General features: G+C 41.1%; 1 protein-coding gene across 1 annotated transcript in view; it reads right to left on the bottom strand.

Annotated features, from left to right (window-relative positions):
* kcnh3 (potassium voltage-gated channel, subfamily H (eag-related), member 3) overlaps positions 1-13607 on the bottom strand; it is an 856837-nt gene that overhangs the window by 805600 nt on the left and 37630 nt on the right. The gene's annotated exons all lie outside the window — the stretch shown is intronic.

Here is a 13607-nt window from a genome sequence, read left to right as displayed (position 1 = left end):
CCTATGTAGAAAAGTGTCTCCTTACCACTTGCCCTATATTTGTTACATTTAACCTCATGTTACATTCGGGGGTATTTTGGTCCATGTTAAGACTGTTTCCCATAATACAAATGATGAAATGTTGGGCACCACTAGTTAAAATTCTCATTGCACTTCTACAGCTTATTTTCACATATCCCAGGCAACACTACAAGATTTCAGTTTTCATGGAAAGATCAATAGAATCAAAGATTAATATTCCCCAAATACCAACAGCTTACATTTATATTGTGGCTTTAACATAGAAAATTATTCCAAGTGCAAGCTGCTAAGGCAATGAGGGCAGTGGGGCATCTGGGACTTTAATGCATAATGGGACCAACAATGTATCTACTTAATGGGATTTAAGGGTTGAGAAAGAAAAAGATGAAGGATGGAGAAGAAGAGTGAATTAGAGAATTGTTATATACGTAATTAGAAATCAGAGGAATAAATAAAAATTGGACCAAGAAAGAGGGAAATAAAGAGATAGAATGGTAAGAAAGCATTTTTTAAAATTATGATTTGACATTTTTAAAGTCTCCAACAACAATTCAGAACCAGAAAGAATGAGATTCCACACTTTTAATTATTCATTTTCTGGGCCTGGGAGGTTGTTTGGCAGCCATTAACCAGTATCACATTGTTTGAGGAGGGGTCAGAAAAGCACAGGGAACCAAGAAGTCAGGATTCCACCATGTGCTGTGACATCACTAGTTGATTCTCTGCTCGGACGTCAGCCTAACAGATAAGCTTGGCTTCCAATTGGGCAGGAAGCCAGTTTGTGAAGGCTGGAGGCCAAAGTAGGTTCACGTTGGGGGCTAGAGGTTGGGAGTGATTTTGGATCAGATTGATTGTGGAGGGGGAGGGGATTTGATTTGGGAGAGGGGGCTATCCCCAGGAAGCTGATGATCCCAGGAGAAGAGAGATCTGGGATAGAGGTCAGAGGCCTGAGGAGAGGGTGGGGGAATTGAAGGATTTGGATGGAATGTCGAGAAGGTCGGAGGCCTGAGAGTGGTTCCTTGGTGACAGTCTCACCTCTCAGTTAGAATTTTGAGAGTTCAAGTCCTACTCCAGAAACTTGAGCACACAATCTGCACTAACACTGCAGTGCAGTACTTAGGGAGTGCTGCATTGTCAGATGCACTATCCTATGGACGAAAAGTCTTCCTTCTCAGGTGGTTATAAAAGCATTTCAACAGTGACTACGCTTGGAGGCAAGGCATTTTGGGCATCCTGAGGTCATGAAAGTCAAGATATAAATTCACTAAATTACTTCTTCATAACTGTTTAATAACAGTCAAGAAAAGCAATTCTGCCAGAATCTGAAATCCCATTAAATTATAATGCAAGCAGAGAAGTATTGGTCCAGTCAGTAACAAAATTTTAACTGGTTTAAAAATTCCTTAAGTCAGTCCAATGGACTACTTGCAGACTTCTAAAACTTGGCTTCACACCAAGCAGAAAATATCTCAACAATTGTGATTTGTATGGCTTCACCTGCTTTATGTTGATTCAGACTGACTAACAGCAGTGAATATGGACCTCAGTTGGTTTGGGGCAAACTGAAGATTACTGAGGTAGCAAACAATGTCCTTATTTTCAATAATGAGAAATGAAGTCAGAAGGAAATGTGCAGGTCGTTAGGATTTCAGAATGAAGCTCAAAAAAAGCAGCCAAAAGTGTCACAAGAGAACAATACCTATCAGATTTCAATACAAAAATACCTGCACATCTGATTTACGACAATGTAATTTGCAGAGATGCCAGTTTTAGGATGAAGTACCTTTTGGGTGGTAAGGCAATCCAGTCAACCTTTTCTAGTATTTCTTAAAATTGGGCTAAGGAAAAGTAACAAAAGAAAGGCACAAGTTTTGCCAGTACATTTCTGATACTTCTCTAAGGTGTAATATACTTGCATTTGTAATAGACTTTCAAAGGTATGCAGTTTCAGCATTGCAAATGACATTTTCAAACCTCTGGACTATTTCCATACAAACCTGGCACCGCCTCCACTGCCAGCTGTTATCTTCAAAATCTGCTTATCCGCACATCATTGAGGTGAGACAAGAGGTCCATGTTCGCTGCTGTTTTCCACATAGGGTTACTCGAGTCAACTGGTTTGCATCTACATTCACCAATAACTTTGGTGAAAGTCACATGAATAAAAAGTGGCAACCTCTTACTCATATTTACATCTTTACTACAATTAACAAAGGTAGCCCCAAATTGATTTTTACAGATTTCTGAAATTTTTAGTAGGGTCAACAAAGAACAGTATTTTACATATCGGTATTCAAGATATTCTTAGGTCACACTATCTTGTGTTTATAATAACAATATAAATCACCCACAGTGCTGTGCCATAATTTACACTATTCCTGTTTCTCAGAGTGGCAGCCTCCCATTTCCCTATCCACAATGCTAATGAAGCAATCATGCTGCATCTGAATGAGGTCTGTTACTTCTTATGTGGCATTGATGGTCAGCTTTTATTTCCTTGGCTCTTGCATCTAAATCAGAAAGTCATGGGTTTAAGCAATAGTCCAAGACTTGGGATTATTTTTGACAAAAAGGTGAAAACAGATGCTAAATGTGTGCTGTGCTAATAAGGCTTGAAAGACTGATCTTAATGTGTAATTTTGGCCCTAATTGCTTATTACCATAATATGAACTTTCCTGGAGACACTAAATCAGACACATTCAGATTTAGCAATCAAGATGCAATTAGGCACAATTTTTGTGGAGTAGTCAATTTGAATTCCGCGCACACACTTCCACTAAAGATGTGCCTCAGCAACTAGTTTCAGGATATCCTAGAGTCTATGGGACAGTACTTGGATGCAGGGAGTCCAGAGGAGGAGGGATGTCTTATACCCAATGCGAGGAAGGAGTCCACCTCACCCTCCTCTATCCTGCAGCAAGCAGTGCTGTTCTCCTTGGCTTTATTTCTTCCCCTCATTCCTCCTGCAGACAAAGGGAGATCCCTGACAAAGTGACTACGTATTCTCTTTCTCCTGGTGACTTCCATAAGGTAAAGTGCCAAGCATTAATTCTTTTTAGTTTGAAGTCCTTGGAGAATTTCCAGAATAAACGTCAATAGAGTGTTGAAGTCTTGACAAAGTGAGCCAGAAAGTCTACCGATGTGTTTCAGAAGTCCTCTTCAAAGCTACAGCAGTAAGTGGACAGTAAAAGGTGATAAATCTTAAAGAGTGATTAATTGTCAGCAATGACTTGTTTACTCCTGTTCAGCTGGTCATTGTTATAGAGGTTGTTAAATAAAGCATTACTCACGAGATGGCGTCTAGCCTCTTTAATGAGAGCTAACAGGTAATTTCATTGTCAATCAACCCCTTAACAAGCCTCTGAATGGTCATTATTAGCGCTGGCTTCAAAATCTTTATCAAGATGGCACCATGCATTAAATGAGAGCTAATCTGGCATTGCAGTTTAAGACCCAGCTTGACCACTTCTTTAGTGCCAAATGTATTTGGCCAAAATCACCCCCAAAAATCCAGGCTGACACTGTAGTGGCAAACTGAGGGACTGTTGCATTGCAGCTGCTCTGTTAGCTAGACATAAAAGATTCCTTGGTGTACTTGAGGAACAACAAGTGAGTTCTCTCAGTGTCCTGGCTGGCATTTATCCCTCAACCAACAGCACCAAAAAAAATTATCTGGTTATTTATCTATTGATGTTCATGGGATCTTATCATGTGCAAATTGGCCACAAAAATGTGACTACATTTCAAAAGTAATTCATTGGCTGTGAAGCACTTTATTATCCCTTGAAGTAAAGATGCTACAAGGATGCAAATTATTTTCTGGTAATTATATTGAAACCCAATTACTCAGGCTTTCTGCTGATGCTCACTTACAACCTGACATTTTGCTCCCCACTAACATTAGAATCATTTTTTATTTCACTCACAGGGGCATCGTGGCAACATTTTTGCATTTAATTTAGTTGCAACTCCGTGCAGACAGAATCAAGCAGAACTGGCATCGCATTCAATTATAGAATTATAGAACGATACAGCTCAGGAGGCCATTCAGCCCATTGTACCTATGATAGTTCTTTGGTTTAACTATCTAGTTAGTCCCAATCCACTGCCCTGCGATTTTTCCGCCATGAGTATTTATCCAATTCCTTTATAAAGGTTATAATTCAATATGTTTTCGCCACACTTTCAGCCAGTACACTCCAGATCATACCAACTTGTGGACATTATGTTTCCTTACTTTGCCTCTGGTTCTTTTATCAATCACCTTAAACCTGTGTACTCTGGCTCTGGGCCCTTCTGTCATTGGAAACAGTTTTGCCTTATATATTCTAGCCATACCATTCATGACCTCTATCAAATCTTCTCTTAACTTCCTTTGCTTTAAGCAGGAGACAATCGCAGCTTCTCCAGTCTCTCCACATTGAAATCCCTCATTCCTGGTACCATTCTAGTAAATTCCAAACCCTCTGTAAGAACTTAACATTGTTCCTAAAGTGCTGTACCCAGATTGACCATATCACTCCAGCTGAGGGTCTGTGGGCCATCAGCAGGAGCAGAATTGTACTTAAACACAATCTGTAACCTCATGGCCCAGCATATCCCCAATTCTACCATTACCACCAAGCCAGGGGATCAACCCTGGTTCAATGAAGGGTGCAGGAAAGCATGCCAGGAGCAACACCAGACATACCTAAAAATGAGGTGCCAATCTGGTGAAGCTATAACAGAGGACCACTCACATGCCAAATAACATAAGCAGCAAGTGATAGACAGAGCTAAGCGATCCCACAACCAATGGACTAGATCTAAGCTCTGCAGTCCTGCCACATCGAGTTGTGAATGGTGGTGGACAATTGAACAACTCACTGGAGGAGGAGGCTGCACAAATATCCCCATCCCCAAAGATGAAGGAGCCCAGCATATCAGTACAAAGGATAAGGCTGAAGCATTTGCTACAATCTTCAGGGAGAAGTGCTGAGTGTATGATCCATCTCGGCCTCCTCCGGAGGTCCCCAGCATCACAGATGCCAGTCTTCAGCCAATTTGATTCACTCCACATGATATCAAGAAATGGCTAAAGGCACTGGATACTGCAAAGGCTATGGGCCCTGAAAATATTCCGGCAATAGTACTGAAGACTTGTGCTCCAGAACTTGCCACGTCCAACCATCTTCAGCTGCTTCATCCATGACCTTCCTTCCATCATAAGGTCAGAAGTGGGGATGTTCGCTGATGATTGCACAATGTTCAGCACATTCATGACTCCTCAAACACTGAAGCAGTCCATGTCCGAAAGCAGCAAAACCTGGGCTATATCCTAGCTTGGGCTAACAAGTGGCAAGTAACATTCATGCCACACAATTGCCAGGCAATGACCATCTCCAACAAGAGAGAATTCAACCATCACCCCTTGATGGTCAATGGCATTAGCGTTACTGAATCCCCTACTATCAACATCCTGGGGGTTACTATTCAACAGAAACTGAAATGGACTGGACCATATAAATACTGTGTCTACAAAAGCAGTTCAGAGGCTAGGAATCATATGATGAGTAACTCACCTCCTGACTCCCCAAAGCCTGTCCACCATATACAAGGCACAAGTCAGGAGTGTGATGGAATACTCCCCACTTGCCTGGATGAGTGCAGCTCCCAAAACACTCAAGAAGCTTGACACCAGTACAGCTACAACATTGGCATCTATCCAGCTACGTGGGAAATTGCCCAAGTTTGTCCTGTACACAAAAACAGGACAAATCCAACCCGACCAATTACCACCCCATCAGTCTACTCTCGATCATCAGTAAAGCAATGGAAGGGGTCAACAACAGTGCTATCAAGTGGCACTTGCTAAGCAATAACCTGCTCACTGATGCCCAGTTTGGGTTCTGCCAGGGCCCCTCAGCTCCTGACCTCATTACCGCCTTGGTTCAAATATGGACAAAAGAGCTGAACTCCCAAGCTGAGGTGAGAGTGACTGCCCTTGACATCAGGGCAGCGTTTGACCGAGTATGGAGGAGCTTCTGCGCTTGCAATTGTGCAACAGGTTTGAGGTTCTTGCAGCTTGTATGGATGAGAGTGGGGCTACAGGGTGGATGAGCAAACTGACCATGTCACCATACTACAGGAAACCATTCGGTGGGGGTGGAGGCAGGGAGTAATTAGGAATGTTGTGGTGATAGGGGACAGTCAGATAATATTCAGAAGGATAGTTCTCTGCAACTGAGAATGAGAGTCCACAAGGTTGTGTTGCCTGCCTGGGGCCAAGGTTTGGGATATCTATTCAGGGCTGAAGAGGAACCTGGAATGGGTGGGAGAGGATCTAGTTGTCGTGGGCCATGTGGGTAACAACAAGATAGATAGAATTAGGAAAGAGGTTCTGCTTAGGGATTATGAGCAGCTAGGGAGTTAAATTAAAAAGCAGAACCACAAAGGTATTAATCTGTGGATTACTACCTGAGCACAAGTAAATTAGCATAGGGTAAATAAGACTATAGAGATAAATGTATGACTCAAGGACTAGGATAGGAGAAATGAGTTTTGACTCATGGGGCACTGGCACCAATAGTAGGGAAAGTGGAAGCTGTACTGTTGAGACAATTTTCACCTAACCATGCTGGTGCCAGTGTTCTGGCAAGTCATATAAATAGAGTGGTAGAGAGGACTTTAAACTAAATGGTGAGGGGAGATGTGGTAAGTTAAAGGGAAATGACAAGGCAATAGAGCAAGGTAACAATTTGAGTAATGATAACCAGAGTGTGGCAGAGCTTTCAAATTTATGACTTCACCAGCAGATAAGGCCAGAGACTGCAAGATTGATAAACAGTCAGAATTGAAGGCTCTGGATCCGAATGCACACACCATGTGTAACAAAATGGATGAATTGTTAGCGCAACAGAAATAAATATGTATGACCCGACATCCATTACGGAGATATGATTGATCAAGGCTGGGACCTGAACATTCAGGGCTATTTGACATTTCAGAAAGACAAGAAGCTTGGAAAAGCTAGGTGGGGTAGCTCTGTTAATTAAGGATGAAATTAGTACATTAGTGAGAGATGAACTTAGCTTGAAAGATCAAGATGTAGAATTACTTTGGATAGAGATGAGAAATAGGAAAGGTAAGAGGTTACTTGTGGGAGTAGTTTATAGGCCCCCAACAGTAGCTACACGGCAGGACAGAGTATACAGGAAGAAATAAATGGGTTGTATGAGAAAGGTACTGCAATAATCAACAGTAATTTTAATCTCCAGCATGTATAGATTGGGAGAATTAGATTGGCAAGCATGGCCTGAAAAATGAGTTCAGAATGCATTCAGGACAATTTCTTAGAGCAGAACATTCTAGCAACAATCAGAGGGCAGGCTATTCTAGAGCTAGTAACGTGCAATGAGACAATAATCAATAGCCTCATAATAAAGGAGCCTCTATGTGACAACAATCATAACATTATAAAATTTGACATACAGTTTGAAGGTAAGAAATGTGAGTCTAAGATTAGTGTTCTAATGTAGTTAAAGGTAATGATAAGGCATCAAGGCAGAGTTGGTTAAAGTGAACTGGGAAACTATGTTAAAATGTAGGACAGTAGAGAAGCAGTAGCAGACTTTTAAGGGGATATTTAACCATTCTCAGCAAAGATATATCCCAGTGAAAAAGAAAGAATCTATGAGAAGGATGCATTGTCCATGCCTGAATAAGGAAGTTAAGGATAGTATCAAACTGAAAGAAACACTATACAAATCTGCAAAGATTAGTGGTAGATCAGATCAGACAGATTTTAAGCACCAGCAAAGAATGACTTAAAAAAAGGGAAAAATTAGATATGAGAGAAAGCAAGCTAGAAATATAAAAATAAATAATAAGTGTTTCAATGAGTATTTAAAAAGGAAAAGAGTAACTAAAGTGAGTGTTGGTCCTCCAGAGTGAGAGTCTGGGAAACTAATAATAGGAAACAAGGAAATGGCAGAAGTGTTGAATGGGTATTTTATATGTGATTCACTGTAGAAAATTTAGAAAACTTCACAAAGTACTTGCAAACCAAGAGATGAAAGGGAGGAACTTAAAACAATCACCATTACCAAGGAAGAGGTACTAGGAAAACTATTAGAACTAAAGGATGACAAGTCCCCAAGACCTGATGGCCTGCATCCTCGGCTGTTAAAATAAGTGGCTGCTGAGAAAGTAGATGCATTGGTTTAATCTTCCAAAATTCATTAAGATTCTAAAAGGGTCCCAGCAGACTGGAAAATAGCAAATGTAATACCTTTATTCAAGAAAGGATGGAGACAGAAAGCAGGAAACTATAGGCCAGTTAGCCTAACATCTGTCATAGGGAAATTGCTGGAACTGATTATTAAGGAGGTTATAGCAGGATACTTAGAAAATCATAATGCAATCAGGCAGACTCAGTATGAGTTTGTGATAGAAAAATCATATTTAACTAATTTATAAGAATTCTTTGAGGAAATAGCAAGCAAGCTGGATGAAGGGAAACTAGGAGATATACAAAATAAGAGCTCATAGTGTAGGAGGTAACATATTAGCATGGATAGAGGAATGGTTAGCTAACAGGAAGTAGAGAGTAGGGATAAATGGGTCATTCTTTGGTTGGCAAGCTGTAACTAGTGCCAAAGGGATCAGTGCTGAGGCCTCAACTATTAACAATCTATATCATTGACTTAAGTGAAGGGACTGAATGTATGGTAGCTAAATTTTCCGATGACACCAAGATAGGTAGGAAAGTAAAAAAAATATGTTTCAATAAGATCACCTCTCGTTCTTCCAATGGGTATAGGACGAATCTGTTGAACCTTTCTTCATAAGCTAAGCCCTTCATCACAGGGAATGAGTCAGCTGAATCTTCTCTGAACTGTTTCTAATGTAGTTGTATCCTTTTTCAAATAAGGAGACCACATCTGTACACAGTCTTCCAGATGTGGTCTCACCAAGGCCCATACAGCTGCAGCAAAACTTTGCTACTTTTATATTCCATTCCCTTTGCAATAAATGCCAACATTCTATTTGCCATCCTAATGACCTGCTGAGTTTTTCCAGGTAATTCTGTTTTTGTTTTGGATTTCCAGCATCCGCAGTTTTTTTGTTTTTATTTTAGGTAGGAAAGTAAGTTGTCAAGGAAGTAGAGAGTCTGCAAAGGGATAAAGACAGGTTAAGTGAGTGGGCAAAAATTTGGCAGATGGAGTATAATATGGGAAAGTGTGAACTTGTCCACTTTGGCAGGAAGAATAGAAAAGCAATATGCTACTTAAATGGAGAGAGATTGCAGAACTCTGTGGTTCATAGGGATCTGGGTGTCCTAGTGCATGAATCATGGGAGGTCATCATGCAGGTATAGCACGTGATTAGGATGGCAAATAGAATGTTGGCATTTATTGCAAAGGGAATGGAATATAAAAGTAGCAAAGTTTTGCTGCAGCTGTATGGGCCTTGGTGAGACCACATCTGGAAGACTGTGTACAGATGTGGTCTCCTTATTTGAAAAAGGATATAACTACATTAGAAACAGTTCAGAGAAGATTCAGCTGACTCATTCCCTGTGATGAAGGGCTTAGCTTATGAAGAAAGGTTCAACAGATTCGTCCTATACCCATTGGAAGAATGAGAGGTGATCTTATTGAAACATTAAATCCTGGGGGAATTTTTAGGGTGGATGTCGGTGGGATAGTTTATGGAACTAGAGCTAGAGGACACAGCTTAAAAATAAGAGGTCTCCCATTTAAGATGGAAATAAAGATAATTTTTTCTTTTAGGATTGTTAGTATATGGCATTCTCTTTCCCAGAAAGCAGTGGGGGAAAATTGAATTTATTCAAGGCTAAGTTAAGTAGGTTCTTAATAGGCAAGGGAGTCAAGGGCTATGGGGGCTGACAGGAAAGTGGAGTTGAGGCTACAATCAGATCAGCCATGATCTTATTGAATGAGAGAGCAGGCCCAAAATGGCCTACTCCTGCTCCTAAGTTCTATGTTCTTAGGTCACAGCCTTGTCAACTTGTCCTTTGACCTTTAAAGAATTGTGTGCATACACCCAAGGGCCTGCTGTTCCTGCACCCCCTTTAAAACTATAGCATTCATTTGATATTGCCTCTCCCAATTTTCCTTAAAAATGCATTTTTTGATGCATAACTGCATTAAATTTCACCTGCCATGCATCTGGCGATTCCACCAGTCTGTCTGTATCCTCCTGAATGTTTACCACATTTCCAAATTTTGTATTATCTGCAATCTTTGAAATTTTGCCCTGAATACCCAAGTCCAGATTATTAATGTACAAGAACAGTGGTCTTAGTTCCAACCCGAGAACCCCACCGTTTACTTCCCTTATCCGAAAAGCAAAGGTTCACCATTATTATCTGCTTTCTTTCTTTGTCAATCTTCGGTCAATGCTATCGCTGTCCCTTTAATCCTATGGATTTCAGTTTTGCTAACAAGTCCATTGTGTAGTACTTCGTCAAATGCCTTTTGAAAGTCCATATACATAACATCAACCACATTACCCCCATCAACCCTCTCTGTTACGTCAAAGAACTCAATTAAGTTAGTAAAATATAGGGCGGAATTTTACCAGGCAGGGCTGGAAAATTGATTTCAGCGGAAATGGAAAATGCTGCCGGTGGGAGAGGGCTTAAAGTTCCATTCATAATTTGCCTTTAACAAATTACTACCAGCTTTCACTTATTAGCCCATATTTTTCCAAATGTCAATTACTTTGTCCCAAGTTATTGTCTCAAAGTTTCTCCATCAATATTAAGCTGACTTGCCTGTGGTTGCCTGGTTTATTCCTCTCCCCTTTTTTAAACAGCAGCTTGTAATATTTGCAATCCTCCAGTCTTCTTTCACCCCTAACTAGCCCCTCCTCCCAACCAACATATCTAAGAAGGTTTGAAAGATTATGGCCATAGCCTCTATAACTTCATCCTTTACTTTGGTCAGTAGCGTAGAATGGACACCCATCTGGACTGGGTGACTCTTCTACTTTGAGGACAACCAACATTTAAAGTACGTCCTATCTATTTTATTGCTATTGCCTCACTTTAAGTACTATACTGGTGGCTTCCTCTTCTCCAGTGGAGACTGCCCTCTGCCTTCACAACAAGAACTGTTTATTGGTCACTAATCAGTTCCACCCTTCCTTTGACTATTCTTTTACTACTTATATCTTTATAACAGACTTTTGGGTTCCCTTTAATCCCAGCCAGTAATCTATTCTCCAACACTCTCTTTGCCTCTTTTATTCCCTTTTCTTAGATCTCCTCTATACTTGTATATTTAGCTTGGTTTCCTACTACATTATGCACCTTACAATTATCATAAGCCTATCTACTGCCTCATTTTAATCTCTATATCTTTGATCATCCAGGAAGCTCTAGCTTTGGATGACCTTCCTTTTCCCCTCAGAGAAATGTATATATTCTCTACTTGAATAATATTATCTTTGAATGCTCCCAATTGTTCAATTTCTGTTTCGCCTTCTAATTTTTGATTCCAATCAACCGGGCCAGATTCCTATTTAACTCAACAAAGTTAGCCCTTCTCTAGTTAAGTATTTTTTATGTTCGATTGTTCCTTGTTCTTTCTAAAACTACCCTAAACCTGATGATACAATGATCACTGTTCTCCAAGATCTCTCCCACTGAAACATAGGGCAGGTGGCGGGGTTTCTTGCCATGCCATCTAAAGAGTCAGCGAGGAACTCAACCCCACTGTAGCCATGTATCACCCCATGCAACATTAATTGTCTGGAGGCAGGGCTTCCTCCCTCACTTGGGTGGAAGCCCCGCCTCTCTCTAGTCCCAGCAGCACCAGCAGGGGCACTGGCTACTGTTAGGACTACAAGCAGTTGACCAGTGTAAGTGCTGGAGATCGCAGGACCAGTCAACTGTGGGGTCTTGCAATGGGGATGGGAGGCTAGGCCCGGGGGTGGTGGGAAGAGTGGGGTGGGGGTGGTGATAGCAAGGCCTGGTGGGCAGGGAATTCTTGACAGTAGGGGCGGGGGGAAGGACGGGGTAGGTGGTTGGGCACCCAATCTGGAAAAGGAGCCACTTAGGGAGCCAGCCCATCCCTTCCCCTCCAACACTCGAGAAGGATAACCTGCATGGCTTCCCCACTTCTCCACGCTCCCCACCTGTAAACCAGCTGGCAAGAGACTGTAAAATTCCACCCATGGTCCTCTTGCTCCACTTTCGTATCTGTTATTTTCATTAGTTGATATTACTGCAGGTTTCCTGATTTTTCAGGCACATGTTTGAACTTTTTCCATTTTGTATCTTGAGATGTCAGATATTCGCATGGCTAAACTCCACTATTAAAATCATGGCCAAATTATGAATACCTTTTGGTCAGGACCTTGGTTAGTGGCATTCTAACAAGGCTGTTATAAATCAGCTTATACTCCCTGCTGCTGCTTTCCAAGAGGTAAAATCTATCCCTTCTACAAACTCAATTTTCAACATTTATTTAAAAAATGGTTTCCCGCTATTCTGTTAACATATTCTATTTACATATTCTAAAGTTACATAGGATTCAGGACGCACAGTTGAACAAGATGGTGTATGTGAAGAGAAAAAGATTGGTGAAGACAAATGTAAGTCCCTTACAGTCAGAAACAGGGGAATTTATAATGGGGAGCAAAGAAATGGCTGACCAAGTAAATACATACTTTGGTTCTGTCTTCACAAAGGAGGGCACAAATAACACACTAGAAATGTTGGGGAACACAGGAGTTAGTAGGATGGAGGAACTGGAAGAAATCAGTATTAGTAGGGAAATGGTGTTGGAGAAATTGATGGGATTAAAGGCCGATAAATCCCCAGGGCCTGATAATCTACATCCCAGAGTACTCAAGGAAGTAGCCCTAGAAATAGTGGATGCATTGGTAGTCATCTTCCAAGATTCTATAGATTCTGGAACAGTTCCTACAGATTGGAGGGTAGCTAATGTAACCCCACTATTTAAAAAGGGAGGTAGAGAGAAAACAGGGAATTATAGACCAGTCAGCCTGACGTCAGTAGTGGGGAAAATTCTAGGATCCATTATAAAAGATTTAATAGCTGAGCACTTGGAAAACAGTGGCAGAATCAGACAGAGTCAGCATGAATTACGAAAGGGAAATCATGCTTGACAAATCTACTGGAATTTTTTGAGGATGTAACTAGTAGAGTTGATGAGGGGGATCTGGTGGATGTGGTTTATTTGGACTTTCAGAAGGCTTTCGACAAAATCACAATAAGAGATTAGCGTGTAAAATTAAAGCACATGGGATTGGGGGTAGTGTATTGAGATGGATAGAAAACTGGTTGGCAGACAAGGAAACAAAGAATAGGAATAAACGGGTCTTTTTCCGAATGGCAGGCAGTGACTAGTGGGGTACTGCAGGGATTGGTGCTGGGACCCCAGCTATTCACAATATATATTAATGATTTAGATGAGGGAACTAAATGTAATATCTCCAAATTTGCAGATGACACAAAGCTGGGTGGGAGGGTGAGCTGTGAGGAGGATGCAGAGATGCTTCAGTGTGATTTGGACAAGCTGAGCGAGTGGGCAAATGCATGGCAGATGCAGTA

This window comes from Carcharodon carcharias, chromosome 12 (assembly GCF_017639515.1).
Source record: "Carcharodon carcharias isolate sCarCar2 chromosome 12, sCarCar2.pri, whole genome shotgun sequence".
NCBI lineage: Eukaryota > Metazoa > Chordata > Chondrichthyes > Lamniformes > Lamnidae > Carcharodon > Carcharodon carcharias.
This window is presented reverse-complemented; position numbering and strand designations above follow the sequence as displayed.